The 25,252-nt window shown below is 43.6% G+C and overlaps 1 protein-coding gene across 2 annotated transcripts in view; it reads left to right on the forward strand.

Annotated features, from left to right (window-relative positions):
* LOC121571143 (disintegrin and metalloproteinase domain-containing protein 12) overlaps positions 1-25,252 on the forward strand; it is a 168,457-nt gene that overhangs the window by 64,856 nt on the left and 78,349 nt on the right. The gene's annotated exons all lie outside the window — the stretch shown is intronic.

Genomic DNA, 25,252 nt, shown 5'->3' on the forward strand with positions numbered 1-25,252 from the left:
CATGCCACCAGAGGTCTCTTCACGATCCCCAAGTCCAGAACAGACTATGGGAGGCGCACAGTACTACATACAGCCATGACTACATAGAACTCTATTCCACATTAGGTAACTGATGCAAGCAGTAGAATCTGATTAAATAAATTGATACAAATACACCTTATGGAACAGTGGGGACTGTGAAGCAACACATAGGCACAGACACATGCATACACACACAATAACGTACGCACTATACACACACGTACACATGGATTTTGTGTTGTAGATATGTGGTAGTGGAGTATGGGCCTGAGGGCACAAACTTAGTGTGTTGTGAATTCTGTAATGAATGTATTGTAATGTTTTTAAAATTGCCTTGGCAGCAGCTAATAGGGATCCATAATAAATACAAATACAAATACACACACTGGACTCTACCCACAAACTCACACATACTTACACTGACACCCCAACTAACATACACACTACATATTCCCAAACACAATTTCACACTCACCAGATATGCTGCTGCTACTGTCTCTTATATATATTTTTGCCTAGTCACTTTACCCCTACCTATATGCAATGTTCCTACTAATTTTGTCCAGCACTGAGCAGATTTTAGGTCTATGAGCACAAACTTGAATGTTGTGAAAATTCTGTCAAACTTCCGCCGTGCGTTTACTGTGAACACTGGCTGTAGTGTACCCACTTTAAGTTACAGTTTTAACAGTGGCCATGTAGGCTACTGTGGCTAGTTCATAATAATGTAGGCCTACCAGAGTGGCCTACCATAAAAACCAATGGAGAAAATCCATCCCAAATAGCTATTGAAATAGTTGTTCTATGATACAGTTTACAGTAGCAGCCAATGTGTAGTGTTCAATGAAAACATGCAGGGCTTGACATTAACCTGTTTAGCCAGGTGACAAAAATGGTTGTTGTATTGTGTTGTTTGATGCAAGAAACCACTTTACACAAAATACAATTATTTGTTATTCCCATACCATTAATATAAAAAAAGAATCAGACAAAACTGTGTGCTACACTCTGCCTATTGGCTTCTTCGCTCATTCAAGCCTGTCTCAAAGTACAACACTGCCCCTTTAAGACATTAAAAAGCTATTTTTATTTATTTATTTTTATTTATTTAAAAGATCATACTTTTGGGAGAAATGTCCTCTGGTCTGATGAAACAAAAATAGAACTGTTTGGCCATAATGACCATCATTTGTTTGGCCATAATGACCACCATAATCTGTTCCAAGATGGCGTAGTAGTGCAGTTCTGTTTTTGTCGTGTGTCTGTAAATAGCCTGTAAATACCCTGTTTTTTTATATTTTTCGTACATATTTCCCCATCAGACTTTTCATCCTTCTACAAAATATACTTTCCTGCAACCCGCCTCACTCAATGTGGAACGGATTCTATTATTGACTTACCTTTATCTAGAATCTCCAGTTGAAACTAGCTAGCCAGCTAACTAGCTACTTGCTATTAGCCACAGTTAGCGGTATTTCACCCAGAACATTTGATTTTTTTTTTTTGCGGGATTAATTTAATCACTGGACATTAATCACCGGATATTCGGCCAGTCTGCACAGCGCGTTATCGACCCAGAACATATCAGTTTTTCTGCCGGAATCACTGGACCTTTAACTCCGGATTCATCGCTACCAGCTAGCTGCAACAAAATGGACGCTGTGGTCTGGCTAATCATCCTGAGCTAGGCCCATCTCCCGGCTATCTACCTCTCTGTCAACCGGACGGGACCACCTAGTGTTGACACGGAGCCCCGCCGATCCTACACGACTGGTCTGCCGACGAAATCGTCTGATGTGGTTACGACGTTGACCACGAAGATTCCATCTGCTAGCCCCGGCCCGCTAGCACACGCTAGCCGTGGCCTCTTACTCGCTAGTGCTTTAGCAGCCTCCGAACTATCCTATTGCTGTTCACCTGACCTTATGATAACTCAGCTATACAGCTGATGTCTGCTGGACTGTTCCTTTTTACGGTACTACATCCTGTTTATGTTTAGCCTCAGCCCAAACATGGTTATCTTATTGTTGTTTCGGTTATTTCTAATTGTACTATTTCACTGTAGACCCCCCAGCCCAGCTAAACCTGCCTTAGATAGCTCCTTTGTCCCACCCCCCATACATGCGGAGACCGGCTCAATCGGTGCCTCCAGCGATGCTATATCTTTCATTGTTACCCAACGCTTAGGTTTACCTCCACTTTACTCATATCCTTCCATATCCTTGTCTGTACATAATGCCCTGAATCTTTTCTACAACACCCGGAAATCTGCCCCCTTTATTCTATGTACCCAACGCACTAGAAGACCAGTTCTTAAAGCCTTTAGCCGTATCCTTATTCTAGTCCTTCTCTGTTCCTCTGGTGATGTAGAGGCTAACCCAGGCCCTGCAGCCCTCAGTATCACTCCTACTCCCCAGGCGCTATCATTTGCTGACTTCTGTAATCGCAAAAGTCTTGGTTTCTTGCACATAAATATCAGAAGTCTACTTCCTAAGTTTGAGTTATTCACTGCGTTAGCACACTCCGCCAACCCTGATGTTCTAGCAGTGTCTGAATCCTGGCTCAGGAAGGCCACCAAAAATTCTGAAATTTCCATCCCCAACTATAACATTTTCCGTCTAGATAGAACTGCCAAAAGGGGGTGGAGTTGCAATCTACTGTAGAGATAGCCTGCAGAGCTCTATCATACTATCCAGGTCTGTGCCCAAACAGTTTGAGCTTCTACTTCTAAAATCCACCTTTCCAGAAATAAGTCTCTCACTGTTGCCGCTTGCTACAGACCCCCCTCAGCCCCCAGCTGTGCCCTGGACACCATATGTGAATTGATTGCCCCCATTTATCCTCAGAGTTCGTACTGCTTGGTGACCTAAATTGGGATATGCTTAATACCCCAGCCATCCTACAATCCAAACTAGATGCCCTCAACCTCACGCAAATTATCAACGAACCTACCAGGTACAACCCTAAATCCGTAAACATGGGTACCCTCATAGATATAATCCTGACTAACATACCCTCTAAATACACCTCAGCTGTCTTCAACCAGGATCTCAGCGATCACTGCCTTATTGCCTGCGTCCGTAACGGGTCCGTTGTCAAACAACCACCCCTCATCACTGTCAAACGCTCCCTAAAACACTTTAGCGAGCAGGCCTTCCTAATTGACCTGGCCCAGGTATCCTGGATGGATATAGATCTCATTCCGTCAGTAGAGGATGCCTGGTTGTTCCTTAAAAGTAATTTCCTCTCAATCTTAAATAAACATGCCCCATTCAAAAAATACAGAACTAAGAACCGATATAGCCCCTGGTTCTCCTCAGACTTGACTGCCCTTGACCAGCACAAAAACATCCTGTGGCGTACAGCATTAGCATCAAATAGCCCCCGCGATATGAAACTTTTCAGGGAAGTTAGGAACCAATATACACAAGCAGTCAGGAAAGCAAAGGCTAACTTTTTCAAACAGAAATTTGCATCCTGTAGCACTAACTCCAAAAAGTTTTGGGACACTGTAAAGTCCATGGAGAATAAGAGCACTTCCTCCCAGCTGCCCACTGCACTGAGGCTAGGAAACACTATCACCACCGATAAATCTACAATAATCGAGAATTTCAACAAGCATTTTGCTACAGCTGGCCATGCTTTCCATCTGGCTACCACTACCCCGGCCACCAACTCTACACCCTCCGCTGCAACTTGCCCATGCCCCCCCCGCTTCTCCTTCACACAAATTCAGACAGCTGATGTTTTGAAAATCTGGACCCCTACAAATCAGCTGGGCTAGACAATCTGGACCCTTTCTTTCTAAAACTAGCCGCCGAAATTGTCGCAACCCCTATTACTAGTCTGTTCAACCTCTCTTTCATAACGTCTGAGATCCCCAGAGATTGGAAAGCTGCCGCGGTCATCCCCCTCTTCAAAGGGGGTGACACTCTAGATCCAAACTGCTACAGACCTATATCCATCCTGCCCTGCCTTTCGAAAGTATTTGAAAGCCAAGTTAACAAACAGATCACCGACCATTTCGAATACCACCGTACCTTCTCCGCTATGCAATCCGGTTTCCGAGCTGGTCATGGGTGCACTTCAGCCACGCTCAAGGTCCTAAACGATATTATAACCGCGATTGATAATAGACAGTACTGTGCAGCCGTCTTCATCGACCTGGCCAAGGCTTTCGACTCTGTCAACCACCGCATTCTTATTGGCAGACTAAATAGCCTTGGTTTCTCAAATGACTGCCTCGCCTGGTTCACCAACTACTTCTCAGATAGAGTTCAGTGTGTCAAATCGGAGGGCCTGTTGTCTGGACCTGCCAAACATGCCCTCGTAAAACTGACTATCCTACCGATCCTTGACTTCGGCGATGTCATTTACAAAATAGCCTCCAACACTCTACTCAGCAAATTGGATGTAGTCTATCACAGTGCCATCCGTTTTGTCTCCAAAGCCCCATACACTACCCACCACTGTGACCTGTACGCTCTTGTTGGCTGGTCCTCACTACATGTTCGTCGTCAAACCCACTGGCTCCAGGCCATCTATAAATCACTGCTAGGCAAATCCCCGCCTTATCTTAGCTCATTGGTCACCATAGCAGCACCCACCCGTAGTCTGCGCTCCAGCAGGTATATCTCACTGGTCATTCCCAAAGCCAACACCTCCTTTGGCCGCCATTCCTTCCAGTTCTCTGCTGCCAATGACTGGAACGAATTGCAAAAATCTCTGAAGCTGGAGACTCTTATCTCCCTCAATAACTTTAAGCATCAGTTGTCAGAGCACCTTACCGATCACTGCACCAGTACACAGCCCATCTGAAATTAGCCCACCCAACTACCTCATCCCTATATTGTTATTTATTTTGCTCTTTTGCACCCCAATATCTCTATTTGCACATAATCTCTTGCACATCTAGCATTCCAGTGTTAATACTATTGTAATTATTTTGCACTATAGCCTATTTATTGCCTTACCTCCATAACTTGCTACATTTGCACACACTGTATATATATTTTCTGTTGTATTTTTGACTTTATGTTTTTTACCCCATATGTAACTCTGTGTTGTTTTTATTGCACTGTTTTGCTTTATCTTGGCCAGGTCGCAGTTGTAAATGAGAACCTGTTCTCAACTGGCTTACCTGGTTAAATAAAGGTGAAAAATATATATATATATATATATGTTTGGAGGAAAAAGGGGGTTGCTTGCAAGCCGAAGAACACCATCCCAAATGTGAAGCACGGGGGTGGCAGCATCCTGCTGTGGGGGTGCTTTGATGCAGGAGGGACTGGTGCGCTTCACAAAATAGATGGCATCATGAGGAAGGAAAATTATGTGGATATATTGAAGCAACATCTCAAGGCATCAGTCAGGAAGTTAAAGCTTGGTCTTCCAAATGGACAATGACCCCAAGCATACTTCCAAAGTTGTGGCAAAATGGCTTAAGGACAACAAAGTCAAGGTATTGGAGTGGCCATCACAAAGCCCTGACCTCAATCCTATAGAAAATGTGTGGGCAGAACTGAAAAAGCGTGTGCGAGCAAGGAGGCCTACAAACCTGACTCAGTTACACCAGCTCTGTCAGGAGGAATGGGCCAAAATTCACCCAACTTATTGTGGGAAGCTTGTGGAAGGCTACCCGAAACGTTTGACCCAAGTTAAACAATTTAAAGGCAATGCTACCAAATACTAATTGAGTGTATGTAAACTTCTGACCCACTGGGAATGTGATGAAAGCAATAAAAGTTTAAATAAATCATTCTCTCTACTATTATTCTGACTTTTCACATTCTTAAAATAAAGTGGTGATCCTAACTGACCTAAGACAGGGAATTTTTACTAGGATTAAATGTCAGGAATTGTGAAAAAACTGAGTTTAAAGGTATTTGGCTAAGGTGTATGTAAACTTCCGACTTCAACTGTAGCATGGCAGCACCACACGACAACACAGCAAGGTAGCAACCCAAAATGAAAACAACATGGTAGCAGCACAACATGGTAGCAGCACAAGACATGGTACAAACATTATTGGGCACAGACAACAGCACAAAGGGCAAGAAGGTAGAAACAACAATACATCACGCAAAGCAGCCACAACTGTCAGTAAGAGTGTCCATGATTGAGTCTTTGAATGAAGAGATGGAGATAAACTGTGCAATTTGAGTGTTTTTTGCAGCTTGTTCCAGTCGCTAGCTGCAGCGAACTGGAAAGAGGAGCGACCCAGGGATGTGTGTGCTTTGGGGACCTTTAACAGAATGTGACTGGCAGAATGGGTGTTGTATGTGGAGGATGAGGGCTGCAGTAGGTATCTAAGATAGGGGGGAGTGAGGCCTAAGAGGGTTTTGTAAATAAGCATCAACCAGACGGGTATACAGAGATGATTTTACTTGACTAGATTTTCAAAGATGGCTAGAAATGTACACCTTTATGCTCATGTAGGAAGCAATCACTTCCCCATTGCTGACCAGGAATTAGCTATAACTGGGATTATAACGTACTCACTAGCAAAGAATATGAACAAATGTGCAAGAATATGAACAAATGTGCACATATGGCTACATGCAACTTTACCCTTTGATCTAAAAAGAAAAGCCCATCTACTCCTGACCGCTGGTGCTGTCAATGCAATATAATCCCAATGCGCTCTGCCTAAAACAAAATCATAGACTAAGTCATGCATAGTTAGATTTATTTCGGTATGTTACATTGAAAGGAGCTAATATTATGTTGATTCGATCACAATTCCCACAGTAGAGGAAAAAGTTGATAGTGTAAACTAACGGGGCAAACTCTAGTAAAGTTGTGTGAAGTTCAATCTTGTGCATTTCTGTGCGGGCTGATAATGTATTTCTGCTGTGCGCAGCTTAGAGGGAACATTGCCTATAGGTACATAGGTACCTCAATTACCGCGTACCCTGACCTGCACATCGACTTGGTATTGATACTCTCTGTATATAGCCATTCTATTTTTACTCGTTATTGTTATTCGTTATTCACTTTGTATTTTTTCATCATGTCACTATATCTGTTATGACGAGTTTCTCTGGTATCTCGATCTTCAGGATGTAAGAGAATAGTTAAACACTTAGATGGAGAGTTCAATCATAGTTATTCAATAGTTACAGTACTGGATTCGTATGACAAGCGGTACGGGCGTAGCCTAATGTCATCCGAATGACTTACATAGAAAACCTCTCAGTTTATATAATGCTTTCCGAGCTACTTCCATCCAACAGTTACCATTCATTATTGAGTGTCACTCATCTCCTACAATAGGGTCCCCCTACATGGTATCGTGTGGCACCCTAGACAGGCTATTCCATCACATACTCCTTCTAAGATTAGCACCAGTGGCCCCCAAGCTATCTTGGCATGCAGACCTTCTGGCACCCACCAGTGACGGAAATACTACCTGGAATCTCCTCCTCTCACTCCCATACAGCTCAGGAGATAGAAGACATTAACAAATACTGTATAAAAATACGTTATATCAATATCTATATATACACTGAACAAAAATATAAACGCAATGTGTAAAGTGTTGGTCCCATGTTTCGTGAGCTGAAATGAAAGATCCCACAGATTTTCCATATGCACAAAAAGCTTATTTCTCTCAAATGTTGTGCACACATTTGTTTACATCCCTGTTAGTGAGCATTTCTCCTTTGTCAAGATATCCACCTGACAGGTGTGAAATGTCAAGAAGCTGACTAAACAGCATGATCATTACACTGGTGCACCTTGTGCTGGGGACAATAAAAGGCCACTCTAAAATGTACAGTTTTGTTACACAACACAATGCCACAGATGTCTCGAGTTTTGAGGGAGCGTGAAATTGGCATGATGACTAGAGGAATGTCCACCAGAGTTGTTGCCAGAGAATTTACTGTTAACATCTCTACCATAAGCCACCTCCAACGTCATTTTAGAGAATTTGGCAGTACGTCTAACCGGCCTCACAACCGCAGACCACGTGTAACCACGCCAGCCCAGGACCTCCACATCCGGCTTCTTCACTTGCGGGATCGTCTGAGACCAGCCACCCGGACAGCTGATGAAACTGAGGAGTATTTCTGACTGTAATAAAGCTATTTTGTGGCTGGGCCTGGCTCCTCAGTAGGTGAGCCTGGCTCCCAAGTGGGTAGGCCTATGCACTATCAGGCCCACCCATGGCTGCGCCCCTGCCCAGTCATGTGAAATCCATAGATTAGGGCTTATTGAATTTTTCAATTGACTGATTTCCTTTTATGAATTGTAATTCAGTAAAATCTTTGAAAATGTTGCGTTTATATTTTTGTTCAGTATATTTTCACTCTGCATTGCTGGAAAAGGACCGTAAGTAAGCATTTCACTGTTTTTCTACACCTGTTTTATACGAAGCCTTTTGATAATTTTGTGTAAATAAGTGAAAGGGGGATTTGCAGTAGGTTAAATAAGAGGGTGGATATATAAAAAGCAGTGGAGGCTCCTCAGAGGAAGAAGGGAAGGACCATCCTCCTCAGTGAATTTCATAAAAAATAAAAATAGTGAAACATTAAAAATGTTTTCCTTTTTAGATAATACTATACTCAATATATTTACATGTCACCAAATAATTGATTAAAACACACTGTTTTGCAATGAAGGTCTACAGTAGCACTCTGTAGGGTGGCACCGTGGTGTAGCTGGAGGACAGCTTCTTCTGTCCTCCTCTGGGTGCATTGACTTCAATACAAAACATAGGAGCCTCATGCTTCTCAACTCCTTCCATAGACTTACACAGTAATTATGACAACTTCTGGAGGACGTCCTCCAACCTATCAGAGTTCTTGCAGCATGAACTGACATGTTGTCCACCCAATCAAAGGATCAGAGAATGAATCTAGTACTGAAAGCATGAGCTACAGCTAGCTAGCACTGCAGTGCATAAAATGTGGTGAGTAGTTGTCTCAGAGAGAGAAAGACAATAGTTGAACAGTGATGAACAAATTAATTTATTCCTAAATTAAGGAGAAGCAAGAGAGAGCTATTTGTATTTGGTTATATATTTTTTGCTTTCACTACCACTTAGCTAGATAAAAAAAAAAAAAAAAAACGGAATGGAGCTAACAGACAAAATCCTAGAGGAAAATCTGGTTCAGTCTGCTTTCCACCAGACACTGGGAGATTAATTCACCTTTCAGCAGGAGAATAATCTTAAACACAAGGCCAAATCTACACTGGAGTTTCTTACCAAAAAGACAGTGAATGTTCCTGAGTGGCCGAGTTAAAGTTATTACTTAAATCTACTTAAAAATATATGGTAAGACCTGAAAATGATTGTCTAGCAATGATCAACAACCAATTTTGACAGGACCTGAATTATTTTTTAAAGAATAATGGGTAAGTGTTGCACAATCCAGGTGTGGAAAGCTCTTAAAGACTTACCCAGAAATACTCAATGCTGTAATTGCTGCCAAAGGTGCTTCCCCACAAAAGGGCTTTGTTACAGACAGAAATACTCCTCAGTTTCATCAGCTGTCCGGGTGGCTGGTCTCAGACAATCCCGCAGGTGAAGAAGCCGGATGTGGAGGTTGTGGGCTGGCGTGGTTACACGTGGTCTGCGGTTGTGAGGCCAGTTGGACATACTGCCAAATTCTCTAAAAGGACGTTGGAGGTGGCTTATGGTAGAGAAATGAACATTAAATTCTCTGGCAACAGCTCTGGTGGACATTCCTGCGGTCAGCATGCCAATTGCACGCTCCCTCAAAACTTGAGACATCTGTGGGATTGTGTTGTGTGACAAAACTTCACATTTTAGTGGCCTTTTATTGTCCTTAGCATAAGATGCACCAGTGTAATGATCATGCTGTTTAATCAGCTTTTTGATATGCCACACCTGTCAGATGTATGGATTATCTTGGCAAAGGAGAAATGCTCACTAACAGGGATGTAAACAAATTTGTGCACAAAATATGAGAGAAATAAGCTTTTTGTGCATATAGAAAATGTCTGGGATCTTTTATTTCAGCACATGAAACATGGGGCCAACACTTTTACATGTTGTGTTTATATTTTTGTTCAGTATAAATTAGATATTTCTGTATTTTATTTTCAATACATTGGCAAACATTTCTAAAAACAGGTTTTCACTTTGTCGTTATGGGGTATTGTGTGTAGATGGGTGAGAAAAAAATCAATTTAATCCATTTTGAATTCAGGCTGTAACACAACAAAATGTGGAACAAGTCAAGGGGTATGAATACTTTCTGAATGCACTGTATACCGTCTGTAAAGGTTGCTCTGCTTTTAAATGAATGTTTATATATATTTTTAAACAGCATTCTAGGGATACTGTTTGTTTATCCAAAGTATTTGTTTACTTCAAATGGTAATGTCTTTGAGGCCACAAGACAAATTGGATTTTAAAATGCTCATCAGACTGAGGAAATAGTTCTTATTATCATGCATTCATGCTGTTCAGAAACCATCTCTACTGGGCTCAGCAGAGTCTTAGGTAAAAGTCAGTGATTTTGAATGTCAGAAGTAAAAATGTCTAGTATCCAATTATAGAAAAGTGGAGGTAACTCCTTCACTAAAAGAAGAGGCTGAAAGTGGTTATTCAAAAGTGGAGAGAGAGAGCATAAAGAGGTAGAGAGCATAGATAATAATGAAATAAAATGCCATTTAGCAGATGCTTTCATCCAAAGCGACTTACAGTCATGTGCGTATACATTTTAACGTATGGGTGGTCCCGGGGATCGAACCCACTACCCTGGCGTTACAAGCGCTGTGCTCTACCAATTGAGCTACAGAGGACCAGGAAAAGGTTTAGTTTGGCTCCAGTGCTTTCCTACACTAGCTCAGGCAACCTAAATAACACCTAAGGTTTCCACCTTCTGTTCATCTGCATTCCAAGTGCTGACGATCTTCCCAAGGGCACTTTCTATTAGGCTACCCCATAACTCTCACACCATCCTTTCCCATCCACTAATTAAGAAATACCTCATGGAAAAGCCCAAGAAAAACAGAGGCTGAAGAAATGTTTGAACGTGCTGCAAAAACTTTTGGTAAAGGAGCAATACTTCCTCTCATGTTGTGTTTTTCACATTTTCTAGGTGTGTACAACAAAATGTGTCTAGAGGTCATGTCCTTGACTTACTTCTGTTGAAGATGATGTAAATTCCGAGGAGGAGGTTTAAAGTTTGAACAGCAAAATAAGACGGATGGCGGTGGTTTCAGCCTCCCTGAGGTTCCATTGAAAGGGCCTCGTTTATCACAATTAACCTGTGTAACATCTATTAAGAAATCACTAATTATATAATACGTCTGAGTTTAATGAAACGCAACAGGCTCTGAGGACTAGGGAATCCATGGTTATTTATTGGAGCCATTATGATGATTAGTGTAAAGACAGGCAGACACTACACGTTTTTAGGACGTTCTCAGTGCTCCCGGCGCATTTTTCCAAATTGGAGCAAACCCGGAGTAAAACGTAATGCTGCAGCCTCTAAAGTGTAAGCACATACCTGATTTGTGGTTGATGTCTGTCTCGGACTCCCAGGCACTCTATACGGGCACTTACGGCATCCCGATAATTTTCAAACATGTTGAATATATTCGGCCTCAAATCAGCCATTATCGCCAAGTGTGAGCAGTGCTAGACAGATGCCATCCACTGGGCACACACTGGTTGAATCAACGTTGTTTCCACATAATTTCAATGAAATTACGTTGAACCAACGTGGAATAGACGTTGAATTGACGTCTGATACAATGAGCTACTCGGAACTTTCATAGTACCTTTGCGGAGTTCATTTTTCAAGGTAATGTACAGAATGGAGGCGTTTCTCCTGCTTATACCACAGCTTCCAATGAAAACAATACTAATGCACACATTTACCAGTAGAAATAACAAACAATGATTGATATTTAAAGTTTTATAAGCAAATTCATACTTTTTCATCTTTTGGTTGCTAGAGATGCGACCCAGTCGTTCGTTCAATTAGTTCTATGTCTAGAGACGCAACCCAGTCGTTAGTTCGATCACTATGCAGGCTGGCAATGGTCTTCTCTCGTCATGTGACCTAGCTCATCCCTTGATTGCACATGTGTGCACCTGCAACAAGATAACGCGACCCAGTTGTTCGTTTTATATGTTCTGTTGCCTTGCTCGCTGGCAATGTTCTTATCCCTTGCTTGTTAGCTAGCCAAATAGCTACAGCTAACACAGTAACAACCTCTGCAGCCAGAATAACAGCAAAGTAGTTGCATTTGCGTTTGTTTAAGCAGTTTTCTATTGACATTCATTTGGTTACATCCATAACGAGTTGATGATGGACGATTTTGCCTGGCATAGCTAGAAACGTTTGCCTTCTCGCCAGGACACTGGACACTGTTTATTATGAGGAGATTGCATTGCATATCAAACACTTTAATTGCCCTTTAATTCAATTGAGCAAAACAAGTGCCAAAACAAATTGATACAATTCAGCCAGTCAACATTTAATTGGAAAGGTTTTTGGGGAAAGCATTTAAGAATGTTCATGCAAACGAGTGCATGATGACTGGATTGCACATCGCAAATAGCCTAAAAACCAAGACTAAGCACCAAACTTTTTCAATGCCTGATTTGCATACCCATTGTTGTTAGTTAGCATTTACTGGTAGATATCATAAATTGATATCATAAATTCAAACATCTTTCCTACCTACCGGCTACCGATGTCATTCTTCTGAGAGCTGCGACAACCAGTTGAGAGCTGTGCGCTCTTGCTGCCTGCAGATTATATTCTGCTGAAACTAGGCTATGTGTGCTGCGCGCATGTGAATATATTTCACGTGCTTTGCGATTGTGTAGGCTACTTTGTGCATGATTTGTCTATTGTTCTACATAATTAATAAGTAGTATACCTCCACTACACTACTTTGATACGCAACAGAAGGGATTAAGAAGTTAGTATAGGCAATGCCCACTGAAAATGCGACCCACTGCGACTGAGTCGCATCTCTAGCAACCAAAAGATGGGTAAAATCACTGGGGAAGCCAGAAACCTGTGTGTTGTGATAATTACTGTTGTTTGCTCTATAACCTGTTAGTTCATATGACTTGTGACCGTGATATATAGGCCTAAAAGCCGAGACAATAAGAAGACACATTGACAGAATAAATTCAACCACACCTTTGTTTCATCACAAAACCTGAGAGCAACCTCTGTCCGGTGAAGTCCACAAAGCATATTGCATGTAACAAACATTTACATGACCTACATTATGGTCAAGCAAGTTAATGTTTCAGACATTTTCGGACCACTAAACAACTATTAATTTACTGAGAGTTACCGCAAGTTGCAAAGAAGACAGGAGCTGCCTCCACTATTCCAGCACCATTTCAACATCATCAAATCAGTGGCAACTAAAAGATACCAAAAACGATTTAGTCCAATCAACATAAGGTAAATAAGATGTGGATGTCCATGTTTCTGATTTCTGTGTGCGTTTGTGCAAGTAGAAAAAACATGTTGACTCAACCTACTTGTAGAGAAACGCCAATGCCATCCTCCTCTCTTTCATGTTGACGAAACGGTCTATCACTGTCATACAGGACACACTTTTATTTTTTGTTGTCTTAGGTTTGCTCGCTAGCCTAACTTCCTTTTCATGGGCAACATTAGCTAGTAACATTAGCCTTCTACATCTAGCTACATATTGAACTTCCATCCTGCATTAATGGTTGGATCAGAATCGCCTTTATAATCATTGGCCAGTACGGAGAATTAAGTAAAACCACAAGTCCAAATCCCTATCACCATCAATTGCTAATTTAGCAAAGGGCCAATTTTTACTAGCCACTGGAGGACAACAACACAGTGAGATGCAACAATTCAAGTTGTTTCTGTCAATGACGTATGCTCTCGATGCGATTTGATAGGAGTGACGCCAAATCCAAACTGGCTTCTTTTTTGGGTGTGCCAGGACCATTCACAGTTGAGCACGCTCAGTTTAGCTCAACGCTGATTGGCTATTATTTTATACTTTTTTTATCAAGGGAAGATAAATGCTATCTGGCTTTTCTTGCATTCAATGCTACCGGTGGCAACAATGTCATACTCTTTTGGACCAGACAGCATCAGATAGATGGCCTACACATACAGAGACAGAGGGGCGCTGTTTCGCTCGCTCAGATGTTTTCTCCGATGAGATACATTCAGCCTCTTGCGAATTGAAGGAAAATTATGAGACACAGAGAGACGAAAGATACATTATTTTATATATTTATTTCTTGATAAATGTTTTGAGGAGTTTGGCTTCCCTTGGCATCATGTAATACACGCCACTGAATATATATAAAGACTGTTACAATTTCCCTCTGTCTCCCCTTTACTAATAGTGAGCACGCAACTTTCCAACAATTTCCCCCATTTTTCCCTACCAGCCAGTCAATGAAATTGGGACAAAGTTTGAGGATATTTTTCAATGAAAGTAAAGGACAGTAATGTTACGAGTAAAGTAGGAATCCCAGGTTTCAATAAGCGATAAAATATTAATGTTTAAAGAAAGGAGTGTATATATTTGGCTTAGCGAAGCGCTTTTACGCGCTGACTGAATGGAAGCTGATAATTATGTGTTTTACTCTGATGGTCTCGGCTGGTCTCAAGAAGAAATTAAGAGTCCTCACTGTCCGAGACCGACTGACACCTAGACAAGACCAAGACACGCAATATGTGGTCTCGAGACCGAAACCAGTCTCGAGTACTACAACACTGCCTAATAGTAAAGATTTGTAATGTGGCATAAACACAACCAGTCATTTATGTTTTCATCTGATTGTCAAACAATTAGGCTACTTCATGAGGCTCATAACCTGTGCATGTTACTCAGGGACGCAGAAGGACAGGGGGTCTGGGAAAATAATGTTTTCAAGACTCATTTAGATATATCAAAATATATTTTATATTTGAGATTCTTCAAATAGCCACCCTTTGCCTTGATGACAGCTTTGCAAGCTCTTGGCATTCTCTCAACCAGCTTCATGAGGTAGTCACCTGGAATGCATTTCAATTAACAGGTGTGCATTCTTAAAAGTTAATTTGTGGAATTTATTTCCTTCTTAATTTGTTTGAGCCAATCAGTTGTTGTCACGCCCTGACATAGAGATCTTTAGTTGGTTTGGTCAGGGTGTGAATTTCTATGTGTAAGATCTAGATTTTGTATTTCTATGTTGGCCGGGTGTGGTTCCCAATCAGAGGCAGCTGTCGATCGTTGTCTCTGATTGGGGATCATACTTAGGCAGCCATGTTGCCTACCTATGTTGTGGGATCTTGTTTCTGTTTGTTTGATGTATAGCCTTTAGAACTTCACGTTCAGTTGCTTTGTTATTTTGTCAAGTGTTTATTATTATTAACATTAAACATGTACGCATACCACGCTGCACCTTGGTCCAATGCTTTACACGACGAACGTGACAGAAGATCCCACCACCAACCAAACCAGTGGTGCGTGTATCCAGTCCGGCACGGCCCGTGCCTGCTCCTTGCACCAAACCAGTGGTGCGTGTTTCCAGTCCGGTATGGCCCATGCCTGCTCCTCGCACCAAACCAGTGGTGCGTGTCTCCAGTCCGGCACGGCCCGTGCCTGCTCCTCGCACCAGACCAGTGGTGCGTGTTCTCAGCCGAGGTCCAGACCGGACCAGGGGTGCAACGGCGAGGCAGTAAGAGAGAGGACGTCACGCCCGGAGCCGGAGCCGCCACCGAGGCTAGATGCCCACCCGGACCCTCCCCTGTTAAGTTAGTTTTGCGGCCGGAGTCCGCACCTTTGGGGGGGTGGTACTGTCACGCCCTGACCTTTAATGCCTGTTGTTTCTTGTTAGTTTGGTCAGGGTGTGAATGTTGATAGTTTCTAGAATGTGTATTTCTATGTTGCCGGGTGTGGTTCCCAATAAGAAGTGTCAATCGTTGTCTCTGATTGGGGCTCATACTTAGGTAGCCATGTTGCCTACCTATGTTGTGGGATCTTGTTTCTGTGTGTTTGGCTTGTTTGATGTTAGCCTTTAGAACTTCACGTTACGTTGCTTTTGTTGTTTTGTTCGGTGTTTATTTAATAAACGAACATGTACGCATACCACGCTGCACCTTGGTCCAATCCTGTATTCAACGAGCGTGACAGTTGTGTTGTGACAAGGTAGGGGGGTATACAGAAGATGGCCCTATTTGGTAAAAGACCAAGTCCATATTATGGTAAGAACAGCTCAAATAAGCAAAGAGAAACAACAGTCAGTCATTACTTTAAGACATGAAGGTCAGTCAATACGGAACATTTCAATAACTTTTAAAGTTTCTTCAAGTGCAGTCGCAAAAACCATCAAGCGCTATGATGAAACTGGCTCTCATGAGGACCGCCACAGGAATGGAAGACCCAGAGTTACCTCTGCTGCAGAGGATAAGTTAATCAGAGTTACCAGCCTCAGAAATTGCAGCCCAAATAAATGCTTCAGAGTTCAAGTAACAGACACATCTCAACATCAACTGTTCAGAGGAGACTGTGTGAATCAGGCCTTCATGGTCGAATTGCTGCAAAGAAACCACTACTAAAGGACACCAATAAGAAGAAGAAGAGACCTGCTTGGGCCAAGAAACACGAGAAATTGACATTAGACCGGTGGAAATGGGTGAACGGATGATCACCGCATGTGTATTTCCCACCGTGAAGCATGGAGGAGGAGGTGTTATGGTGTGGGGATGCTTTGCTGGTGACACTGTCTGTGATTTATTTAGAATTCAAGGCACACTTAACCAGCATGGCTACCACAGCATTCTGCAGTGATACGCCATCCCATCTGGTTTGGGCTTAGTGGGACTATCATTTGTTTTTCAACAGGACAAGGACCCAACACACCTCCAGGCTGTGTAAGGGCTATTTTACCAAGAAGGAGAGTGATGGAGTGCTGCATCAGATGACTTGGCCAATTGAGATTGTTTGGGATGAGTCGAACCACAGAGTTGTGTCCTCCTCCCAGAGTGCAAAGAGCATTGGCGTGACCCTGGACAACACCCTGTCGTTCTCCGCTAACATCAAGGCGGTGACCTGATCCTGTAGGTTCATGCTCTACAACATTTGGAGAGTACGACCCTGCCTTACACTGGAAGCGGTACAGGTCCTAATCCAGGCACTTGTCATCTCCCGTCTGGATTACTGCAACTCGCTGTTGGCTGGGCTCCCTGCCTGTGCCATTAAACCCCTACAACTCATCCAGAATGCTGCAGCCCGTCTGGTGTTCAACCTTCCCAAGTTCTCTCACGTCACCCCGCTCCTCCACACACTCCACTGGCTTCCAGTTGAAGCTCGCATCTGCTACAAGACCATGTTGCTTGCCTACGTAGCTGTGAGGGGAATGGCAACTCCGTATCTTCAGGCTCTGATCAGTCCCTACACCCAAACGAGGGCATTGCGTTCATCCACCTCTGGCCTGCTGGCCCCCCTACCTCTGCGGAAGCACAGTTCCCGTTCAGCCCAGTCAAAACTGTTCGCTGCTCTGGCACCCCAATGGTGGAACAAGCTCCCTCAGGACGCCAGGACAGCGGAGTCACTCACCACCTTCCGGAGACACTTGAAACCCCATCTCTTTAAGGGATACCTGGGATAGGATAAAGTAATCCTTCTACCACCCCTTACCCCACCCCAAAGAAAAAATAAAATAAAAAATACATATTGTAAAGTGGTTATCCCACTGGCTATAAGGTGAATGCACCAATTTGTAAGTCGCTCTGGATAAGAGCGTCTGCTAAATGACGTAAATGTAAATGTAATGAAGGAAAATCAGCATATGTGGGAACTCCTTCAAGACTTTTGGAAAAGCATTCCAGGTGAAGCTGGTTGAGAGAATGCCAAGAGTGTGCAAAGTTGTCATCAAGGCTAAGGGTGGCTATTTGAAAAATGTCAAATATAAAATGTATTTAGATTTGTTTAACACTTTTTTGGTTACTACATAATTCCATATGTGTTATTTCATAGTTTTGATGTCTTCAGTATTATTCTAGAAAATAGTAAAAATAAAGAAAAACCCTATGAGTAGGTGTGTCCAAACTTTTGACTGGTACTGTACACTAAACATAAATATACTGAATATACACCATGTTTCATGAGCTGAAAAAAAAATCCCAGAAATGTTCCATAAGCACAAAAACCTTTTTTCTCTCAAATGTTGTGCACAAAGTTGTTTACATCCCGGTTAGTGAGGATTTCTCCTTTGCCAAGATAATCCATCCACCTGACAGATGTGGCATATCAAGAAGCTGATTAAACATTATGATCATTACGCATGTGCACCTTGTGCTGGGGACAATAAAAGGCCACATTAAAGTGTGCAGTTCTGTCACACAACACAATGCCACAGACGTCTCAAGTTTTGAGGGAGCGTGCAATTGGCATGCTGACTTCAGGAATGTCCACCGAGCTGTTGCCAGAGAATTGAATGTTCATTTCTCTACCATAAGCTGCCTCTGACATTGTTTTAGAAAATGTGACAGTACGTCCAACCGGCCTCACAACTGCAGACCACATGTAACCATGCCAGCCCAGAACCTTATTTCGGTCTGTAATAAAGCCCTTTTTTGGGGAAAAACAAATTCTGATTTACTGGGCTGGCCTGGCTGCCATGTGGGTGGGCCTATGTCCTCCAAGGCCCACCCATGGCTGCACCCCTGCCCAGTCATGTGAAATCCATGTATATTTATATTTTATTAATATTTTTGTTTAGTATAATTTCTGACATTTGGTAGGCTATTTGTTAGTCAACTTGCCTATAATTAGATACATACAGCTTCTCTTCTGTCATTTTTTATGCTTGTCTAGAATACTAAATAAAGCCTTACTAACCAGAATAATGTCATAAATCGATAGAATGATCAATGCATCATCAATAAGCTAATTGACAATCGGTAAAGTTTTCTCTTTCATTTCTTCATCTCTCATGGAGCGAGGACATTTAGGGACCAGGGAGATTTCCAAATTACATTTGACCGGATTTAAGGAAATGAAAAGTCGTGAAAATGATCCAACATGTTTCTGATAGTATTTCAGTTAGTCTGGGATGCATTTTTTATGTGGTTGAAAATGATATACTGTCAGCTTTTATGTCGCTGAAAGAAATTGCAGGTTAGGCTACACAACACGTCCCTAAGCACACATTCACATTCTCTCAAGATACTGAAACAAATCATATTTCTCCACTCCAGTTCCCGAGACAAAATTAACATTTGGTCTATCATACATTTTCTGCGAGGAACATTAACTAGAGGAGGAGTTAATATTATAATAGGCTACATGTGAGGCCTACAGTCAGTGTCCAGACTTCAGTTACTATTCCAACTATTAGGCTACTCCACTCTAAAACAATTCCTGCACCCATACAGTGCCATTTGATACATGGAAAGAGACATCGCTTACAAAACACAAAAAAGTGTTATGAATGATTTTCGGTTATTGTCATTCATTAGACCTACACAAGTCTTGTAACCTGAATTAATGCTTAATACTGCTGTCTGCGAGGGTCTCGGTCTCGGCCACTCAACTCTGCCATGACAAAATGTCAGTGTTATTGTAAAACCACACCACATTTTGGAGCTATTCCACAGGTTTTCAAGTCTATTTGCTAATTTTTCATGTGACTGTCAGGAAGTAGTAATGTACCCCTACTATTTATTTTGCCTGTACTCCATACTGGACCGTTCCAGCTTACTTTCACCCCTGAATAATAAGGGATAAAAGAGATAATCGTGGAAGGTTAGTTCCATTCCGCGAACGACCTTGTTGATTATCCCTGTTTTACACTGTTTTTTTACTACAGTATTTAAACTAGAGTAAACTGTAAATACTACAGTATACTACAGTAATGTCTGCAAAAACACTACAGTGAATACTATAGTATTTATACCATAGTATACTATAGTATTTTTTCACGTGGGTGTAAATCAACCGAAAACAATTAATTACGGTACGACCTACCCAATTTCTATTTGTGACACAAAAGCCATTTCACCGCCTCTCAACACACAGTTCTATTACTCCCCAATCACTATAGAAATACTATCCACAACACTGTTGGCTCACTGTAGTGTTGATATAAAAAATGACAGCTGTGCATTCAAAATTCATGCTGGGTTTGTGCTAAGGATTCTGGTGACTGTCACGCCGATTCCTACGAGACGAGATCAAAGGCTCTACCAGCTACTTTGATGTCCTCCGCCATCTAAATGTCATTTGATTGGCTGCCTGTACCTCTTGACAAAAAGAGGGCCGCTGGTGGGCAGTCATTACTTAAGGGGGGCGTAATCAAAATGAGCTGTTTCAATATCCAGGGTAAAAAGAGAATTCTCGCTATCTTTTCTTTTCTCAAGAGTGTGCTGCCTGGTGAAGAAAATACAAAGCATACCATGATGATTTATTATAATTTTTTTGAAGAATATAGGATACTGTACGTACCAAGAATTTATCTATATTTATCATATCACATAATTGCCTTGATATTGTTTGCCTTGTGGAATTCTACCACACAACCAGCCATAGAGAACTGGTAGTGTTTAGCCAAGATGCGAACTAGGCTGCACATACAGACACCAAACACCCATTAACTAATACGCCCTGTGCTAAGGACATGATTACAACAGGATTCATCACGTCAAACCAGTGGCTGCTGCTCTAATGTATGTCATGGAACCTTACACAAGGACTACTCTGCCAAAGCCCAGCTTCCAAACGTGCCCCAAAAGCTCCTCTTTAGCATTCGCATTGGAATTAGCATTAGCTTGACACAAATCCTGTGTGGACTCTGAACGTATCCTCTTACCCTGTACATGCCAGTGCCTACTGTAGCCTATCTGTCAAACCTCCCCTCTGCTCTGATGTAGGTCCCCAGTGTAGCTTAATACATTTTCAATGAGACCACGCCTCTGTGTACTGTATTTACTCGCTTCTGGCTTACTGATATTAATGCGGTGTGTTGCTAATGGTAAGATAAAGATTGTGATTTATAAAAACAACAGTTATGTCATACTGTAGGTAAGACATAGAGCTATAAAACAGGAGCGCTAAGCTTCAATCCGGCTCTCATTTTTAGTATACCTCCTAAAGAATGTTGAAATGTCTGACATGATTGACTAATCCCTCCTCATCTAATCCTAAATATTGGTCAGCAGTAAACAGTGTAGGATGGCTAGGGAGCTTGCTGCTGGGACTTGGACGCACACTGGGTCCTATTTTTATTTTATTATCCCACCGACTGATTTCTCAAATCCTCTCCATCCACCCCAGCAGAATTGTATCTTGATTAAATTAGGGGATTTGTTAAAAATAGTTTTGCTAAAATATGGGTCAACGTAGTGGGGAGTGATATTTCCCACTCAACTCAAACTGTTCAGTAGCTTTTCAGTGTCTGTGATATGTCAATTCGGCTCAGTCCTCTTTTTCTTACTGTAGTTTCTATATTCCGGTACAGTAATCCAGTAAATCTTGTTCCTCTGAATATCCCAGTACTCATTTACATTTTTTACATTTTAGTCATTTAGCAGACGCTCTTATCCAGAGCGACTTACAGTTAGTGAATGCCAAAATTTTTCATACTCAGACTGTCACGATCGTTTACGAACGAGAAGGACCAAGGCGCAGCGTGATATGCATTCATATTTATTTACGGCTAAACACACGACAAAACAACAAACGAAACGTGAAGTCCAAGGTAGCATACAAACAACATACCTTTACGGACCAAGATCCCACAACTAACAGGTGTCAAAAGGCTGCCTAAGTATGGTCCCCAATCAGAGACAACGAGCTACAGCTGCCTCTGATTGGGAACCACCCTGGCCAACATAGATCTAAACGATCTAGAGACTAAACATAGAAAACACAACATCGAAACTACACACCCTGGCTCAACATTTAAGAGTCCCCAGAGCCAGGGCGTGACAGTACCCACCCCCAAAGGTGCGGACTCCGACCGCGCAACCTAAACATAACAGGGTAGGTGCCGGGTGGGCATTCCGCCTCGGCGGCGGATCCGGCTCCGGGTGTGACCACCACTTACTCTCCACCTCCCCGTTGCGCCCCCTGGTCTGGTCTGGACCTCGGCGCGCTGCTTCCCCTCTCCTTCCTCCCACGAAGTACCAAGCCCTGTCTGGACCCTGGTGTGGGAGACCCCGAACCTGGAGAGGGGCTGACGTCTGGGTCTGGACTGGAACCGCTGACTGGAGCTGGACCCGACGACGGTGGATCGAACTCCTCTGGCTCCGGGGTGGAGCCGCTGACCGGAGCTGGATCAGGCACCGGTGGAGCGGACTGCTCTGGCTCCGGAGTGGAGCAGCTGGAACAGGCACGGGCCGTGCCGGACTTGACACACGCACCACTGGCTTGGTGCGGGGAGCAGGAACGGGCCGGACTGGGCTGACGACGCGCACCACTGGCTTGGTGCGGGGAGCAGGAACGGGCCGTACCGGACTGGCGACGCGCACCACTGGCCTGGTGCGGGGAGCAGGAACGGGCCGGAATGGGCTGACGACGCGCACCACTGGCTTGGTGCGGGGAGCAGGAACGGGCCGTACCGGACCGGCGACGCGCACTACTGGCCTGGTGCGGGGAGCAGGAACAGGACGGGCCGGGCTGGCGACGCGCACCACTGCCTTGGTGCGAGGGACAGGAACAGGTCGGACCGGGCTGGCGACGCGCACCACTGGCTTGGTGCGCGGGGCAGGAACAGGCCGGGCTGGGCTGGCGACGCGCACCACTTACTTGGTGCGAGGGACAGGAACAGGCCGGACCGGGCTGGCGATGCGCACCACTGGCTTGATGCGAGGAGCAGGAACGGGCCGAACCGTACTGGGAACACCCACCACTGGCTTAGTGCGGGAATCAGGAACGGGCCGGACCGGACTGGCGACACGCACCACTTGATTGGTGCGAGGAGCGGGACTGGGTTCCTTCATTAATCTTCTGCCTAACCAGCTCCTCTCGCCGTGCCTCTTCACTTTCCTTCTGCTCCCTCTGAACCAATGACCCCCTTAATCTGGCGGCCTCCTCTGCTAAACAGCTGAACCGCTCTATCGCGGCCTCCTGCTGCCTCGTCGTCCACGCCGTGTGCCCCCCCCAAAAAAATGTTGGGCTTGTCTCTCCACCGTCATCATGGCCTCCATCCCCCTTGCCAGACTCTCCCTCATCTCCTCCCAAGTCCATCCTCTCTCCTTGTCACGCTGCTTGATCCAGGATTGGTGGGATCTTCTGTCACGATCGTTTACGAACGAGAAGGACCAAGGCGCAGCGTGATATGCATTCATATTTATTAACGGCTAAACACACGACAAAACAACAAACGAAACATGAAGTCCAAGGTAGCACACGAACAACATACCTTTACGGAACAAGATCCCACAACTAACAGGTGTCAAAAGGCTGCCTAAGTATTGTCCCCAATCAGAGACAACGAGCTACAGCTGCCTCTGATTGGGAACCACCCTGGCCAACATAGATCTAAACGATCTAGAGACTAAACATAGAAAACACAACATCGAAACTACACACCCTGGCTCAACATTTAAGAGTCCCCAGAGCCAGGGCGTGACACAGACTCAGTTTTCTTCCTCTTACACACTAACAAGGAAACACGTAAACATATGCAAACACTCAATGAAGCATGTATGGATGCTTATTCATTACATCAACTGGTATCTGAACAGAATGGACAGATGTTCTTGTTCTGCTTGCACAAGCCACAAATACTTTCTAACAGACTTAACAGAATTAAGTACTCTGTAAAGTTTTTGAGACACAGTTTTGGAGGACAGCACTCAGCTACCTACAGACCCAGCTACACCTACATACACGGACAAACTCTTACTCTTGCTCTCACACAAACCCACACACTCCTAAATGCACTATATATACAAAAGTATGTGGACACCCCTTCAAATTAGTGGATTCGACTATTTCAGCCACACCAGTTGCTGACAGGTGTATAAAATCGAGCACACAGCCATGCAAACTCCATAGACAAACATTGGCAGTAGAATGGCCTTACTGAAGAGCTCAGTGACTTTCAATGTGGCACCATCATAGGATGCCACCTTTCCAACAAAAGTCATCTGTCCTCGGTAAAAATCATCTGTCCTCGGTTGCAACACTCACTACCGAGTTCCAAACTGCCACTGGAAGCAATATCAGCACAAGAACTGTTCGTCAGGAGCTTCATGTAATGGGTTTCCATGTCCATGCGCAATGTCAAGCGTCGGCTGGAGTGGTGTAAAGCTCGCCGCCTTTTGACTCTGGAGCAGTGGAAACACATTCTCTGGATTGATGAATCACGCTTCACCATCTGGCTGTCCAACGGACAAATCTGGTTTGGTGGATGCCAGGAGAACGCTACCTGCCCGAGTGCATAGTGCCAACTGTTGTTCATGGTTCGGGCTAGGCCCCTTTAGTTCCATTGAAGGGAAATCTTAGCGCTACAGCATACAATTACATTCTAGACAATTCTGTGCTTCCAACTTTGTGGCAACAGTTTGGGGAAGGCCCTTTCCTGTTTCAGTATGACAATGCACCCGTGCACAAAGCGAGGTCCATCAGAAATGTTTTGTTGAGATTGGTGTGGAATAACTTAATTGGACTGCACAGAGCCCTGACCTCAACCCCATCAAACACCTTTGGGATGAATTGGAACGCCGACTGCAAGCCAGGCCTCTTGTGGCTGAACGGAAGCAAGTCCCCGCAGCAATGTTCCAACATCTAGTGGAAAGCCTTCCCAAATGAGTGGAGGCTGTTATAGCAGCAAAGGGGGGACCAACTCCATATTAATGCCAATGATTTTGGAATGAGATGTTCGACGAGCAGGTGTCCACATACCTTTGGTCATGTAGTGTATGTTCCTGTGACCATCCCCTCTGATGTCACTTTGATTATGCAGCTGTAGAGATGGGTGTTCCTGCCGCTCCTCAGCCAATGCTTGGGGTGGGACTCCCCATGTCCATCTGTTCATGGCCTGCAGTGTGACACACACACACACACATAAATACTCTAATTAACTCATCAGGGATTCTTCAGAGTGCGAGTGTACGTCATTCCCAAACCCTGCACCCCACTCCTCTAGCTTCCCAGTGCTGTATATTTCACATATCCCTAATCACTAACAGTTTACACACGTCACTCAAAATCAGGGGCGCAACTTTGGTTTTAGAAGTGGACATAATATAATTATGATATATATTTTTATTTTATCCAGTCGGATAAACACTCC

This window comes from Coregonus clupeaformis, chromosome 1 (assembly GCF_020615455.1).
Source record: "Coregonus clupeaformis isolate EN_2021a chromosome 1, ASM2061545v1, whole genome shotgun sequence".
Classification (NCBI taxonomy): Eukaryota; Metazoa; Chordata; class Actinopteri; order Salmoniformes; family Salmonidae; genus Coregonus; species Coregonus clupeaformis.